General features: G+C 46.8%; 1 pseudogene; it reads right to left on the bottom strand.

Moving 5' to 3' along the window:
- The window catches only part of LOC104548304, an 11,999-nt pseudogene extending 7,972 nt beyond the window's left edge, over positions 1-4,027 (bottom strand).
- Positions 4,028-4,395: the final 368 nt, after the last annotated feature.

Genomic DNA, 4,395 nt, shown 5'->3' with positions numbered 1-4,395 from the left:
AGGGAAAGACTTCATGTATCTGTGATCACATCTTTGCATGAGCCCTGCACAGTAACATGTTCATTCATTCTAGTCAAGTGCATGGTACCTTTCATGATATATCCATGGACTCCAACAAGGAGGGCAGAGCTGTAGTAGAGCAGTATACACAGTATCTTTTGAGGTAGTATTGCCAGCATCAAACAAACCACAGGCTAGCATTATGTGTTCATGGTTAATCACTGCAGCTTTAGGAAGACCTGTTTAAAGTCAAGCAAAAGGGTGTGTAACTTCACTTGAACAATAAACATTGTAAGACCAGTTGGTTTCACAAAGGCTTAAGAAAAGATTTTCTCATGTTCACTGATGCAAGTGATAGTTTCAGAGCTCAGAGAAGTATGCAACTTGTGCCTATGCAACACACTGGCAGTTTGCTTTAGGGAAGATATGTCTTCCACATGTAACTTTCAGATTATTACGTTCTATTAAGTGCCCAAATTCCCAGTACTATGGTACCTAGGAAGAACAAGTACCTAGAGAATGAGGAAATGGGATTTGGAGCACCTAGCATGCTGAGCAAAGGGAATGGAAATGCTAAAACAGAAGTTAATCTCATGACAAAATCTCTTCTTGTTTTCCCATCAGGTGGAGCTGAGCTGATTACTTGCTGAAACAGTTGCTAGAAGACAAAATTATGGCAGTTGTAGAGAGAGAGAAAAAGTCACAAAGTCCAAGCCAGGTAGCTGCAATGCCTGGAAGCATGAAACCAAGCACTGGGCGAGGTGGAAACCATCACTAGATCCATATCTGGTGTTATCTGGATGCCCAGAGGAGTGTGAAATGAGGCAAGGGTCTCATGGTCCCAGTCCCCCATTTTGTTCCGCCCAAAGCAAAGGAGCCATTACCTCTACCCATGCAGGTGTGAATTAACGGACTTTGTGGCATTAACATAAACAATAAGATTGTCTATAGTCATCCCCACCCGCGTGTATGCCCTGGTGATGTAATGCAGAAATTTGAGTCCACTCAGGCATCCTCCTGCCTGCTGTCAGTACATCAGGGAATAAAAACCCCTAAGATTCATACTAGAATGGGGGGACTTACTTCTCCAGCCATGGAGTGATGAGAACCTTCCCCCTTGGTTGGAATGCCAAGGTAACTTACATGGGGACAGGGTGAACTCGGAACTACACCGATGAACTGAATGGATTGACGATTTCGCTCCCTCTCCATCCCCACCACTTGGGTCACCTCATGGGTAAGATTATTTACCTCAGCTAACGCTGAGTGATATTTTTTCCTCAGGCCCATATACCCTGAGTGTATTTCATATTTCTCTCCTGGGGCTCCTATACCCTGAGTGTATTGGTTTTGCTCCACCGTATTTCTGTTCAAACGGGCTTGTCTGTTTGCCAGGCGGCCAGGCTCACTGTGGGCAAGTTGTTGGTTGTTGTGTTGGTGTTTGTGTGTTCCATATTGCTTTGTTGTTGGTATTACATTAGTTATAAAACCTTTACTGTACCTGTAGCTTTTTAATTTATCACCGGCAATCCAAAAGAACCTGTAAATGTTGCTGTAAATAAACGGTTACTGTTTGTTTCCCGATTTGCGTCTGTCGCATATTCAGTGCCAGCCTCACAAGACTGGATTTATTCTCCCCGTTTTCGCAACAGCAGTGTTTGCCTGTTCTCTTTTCAAGAACAGAGATATTAAAGCCTTTAACTAGAATGAAGGACATCCAAGTTATTTGCCTTCTGCAACCCAAATAGGTTTCAAATTCATACTTCCTCCCTTCCAGGGAAGTTCCTGCTCCAAGAAGGTCAAAGACTGATCTAGTGTGGAGGCATACCCTGCTCTTCCTAATGCAGCTATATGTTTGAGTGCCTTCAGGCGCTGTCTTCACACTTGTCACTCAGTTTCTGCAGTGGCTAAGTGCTCTTAAGGCTAGATGCCTTTATGTAGGGCCGATTGCAGCTCCTCTACCAGCTGCAGTTTTGCACAATGGCCACGACTAGCTGTATTTTGTGCTGCCCTCACTATTTTTGGTATTCTGATGTCCAAAAACTTAGTTGCTAGCATTCAGATATCATGATCCAACGATACTGAGTATAATGTTGGTGCTAAGACATACATAGGCCAGCAGTGTCTCCAAGGATAAGAGGCAGCAGATGTCTAGTGATCTTACTGGCATAAAACTTACATGTTTAATTGGCTTTCGCTTCAGTCCCTCCCGCAACATTTAGTGCTTAAAGTCAGGCAATATTCTACATGCTTTTTGGTTTTAGATACAGATACCAAATTTTCAGTTTCTTGAGAGGCAATGAATGAGAGTAGGTATTAATGTGGAGTAATAGATTCTCTTTCCTTTCTAAAATAATTACAGTGTCAGGCGGAATGTGTGGCCTTCCCTATAGCTTTTGTGAATTTACATTACCTGAAGTACCAGAAGTGTAAATGTACATGGCAGGAGTTTTAAATGTTAAGTCTGATCTCCAAGACAATGGAGTATGCTCATCTGAAGCTGCATCTACTTTATCAAAAAAGCTCTCAACTCCTTCTGTAGCAGATGTCTTGCTTAAGTAATAAACTTTAACATTTTCTTTCTTCAAGAATGGCAGCATTTCTTCAACAGCTTCCTTCAGTTCTTAAAGAGGAGAGAAAGAAGTATTATAAGAAAATTCTGTAGTATTCTGTGAACTATACTACCAGTCAGTCAACTGTGGGTCAGCAGCTTTCATGTTTAGCTGCTGTTGGAGCAACTCACGCTCAAGGCACTTCAGAATTCAGCAAAAAGGACTGAAGAGGAACAGTGTCACCACACAGAACTGGGAAGTGATTCAGCAAGAACAGAACTGCAGAGGAGCAATCCAAGCACACTTCCACTTGTCTGCTGACCCTGTGGGACTCCAAGGGAGCATATACTTGGCATCACCAGCTCCACATTACTACCTTCACTCTCTGCCATGTGGAAATGCCTCAGCTGTCAAGTGTCCACACAAAGTTAGGTGCAGCTTAAATCACCACTGTGTTTTAGGTATAATGATGAAACTCATCTTTCTCAAGTCCCAGCACAAATGGAAGAAACACTAAGAAGCAGAACGAAGAAAGTACTTACTCAGTAAGTAGTGGTACTACTGAAGCCTGGACTCCCAGATAGTTGTGTTCTATCTCTCCCTATGCCTGTCTCCTACACGTGTCTTGATTAATCCCAGTTCTCATATTCCCTCTGGTATCTCCAACCAACAAGAGAGCATTATTTCAGTTATGTTCAATGAGTAGGCTAACACCCTGCATGATCAGGTCCTGTCTGTCTCTTATTGAAGCAGTAACACAGGTCTCTCTCCTCTACTCACTGCCAGTTTTCACCAAGTTGTAACAAATGTAGTCATCCCTGAGACTTTAATTCCCTTAAGATGCTGAGTAACTGGATAATGTATTCAAGTAAAGTTGATCAGACAGCTGATACAATTGTATATACCTTGTTTCTTTAGGAATCTAGACTGAAAGCCTTCAAAGTCACAGGCACTTCTATTTGAATAGATAATCTACAGGATTATAAATGAATCCTCAACACCAGTTTCACTGAAACACTGTAATATAAAACAGCTTTCCGCCAGCAGCACGGTGGCCGCACTGCTCTGGAAGCAGCGCAGCAAGGAGGTAAGCCCTGATGTTGGAGTTGAGGCAAGCCATGGCACAGCCCAGCTTGGCGCAGCCCAACCAGACCCAGACGTAGGCGGGCTGGTTGCCCGTGAAGAGGGCCAGGCAGCCGCCTGCCCGCAGCCCCGCGACGTTGCGCTGCTCCGCCGCTCCACCTGCTCGTAAGTGGAGACCCCGTCGCCGAAGAGTAGCAGCAGTTTGTGCTGCACCCGCTGCGCGAAGATGTCCATGAGGGTGCTGGCGGGCCGGTGGGCTCCGACTCTCCGCGCCCTCTTTGCTACCTTGTGCCATCATGAGGGCGAAGCGTAGGTCCTGGAAGTAGGGACAAGCGCAGCAGCAGCAGCTGGAGCAGCAGCCCCGTCAGCACGGTGCGCAGGGTGGGCACCATGGTGTCACCGGCCTTTCCCTGCCCACCGCGCTGTGCTGTGCGCTTGGGTCCAACAGCTGCACCTCGCGCCAGGGGTAGGGGTAAGGCGGAGCGAGCAACAGCCGCACCAAGCGCCCAAGGAGGGACTGGGAGAGCCAACGGCCACGTCTCGCGCCCAACGGCTGCGCCCGCCTCCCCACAGACCCAGCGAGGCCACCTCAGGAGCTGGCGGAGCCCCGCAACCCATCCTTCCTCCCAGGCTTCAGTGCCCTCCGAGGAGCTGTCTGGTTTCATGGCCGCATCCAGAGGGCCCTCTCGATAACCACTGTGGGGAATGGAAGCGCGGCAGGTGGTGCATGCCAAGGTGGAGCTGCATTCTTGCAGGTGCC

The sequence above is a fragment of the Mesitornis unicolor genome, unplaced genomic scaffold, assembly GCF_000695765.1.
Source record: "Mesitornis unicolor isolate BGI_N332 unplaced genomic scaffold, ASM69576v1 scaffold5311, whole genome shotgun sequence".
NCBI lineage: Eukaryota > Metazoa > Chordata > Aves > Mesitornithiformes > Mesitornithidae > Mesitornis > Mesitornis unicolor.
This window is presented reverse-complemented; position numbering and strand designations above follow the sequence as displayed.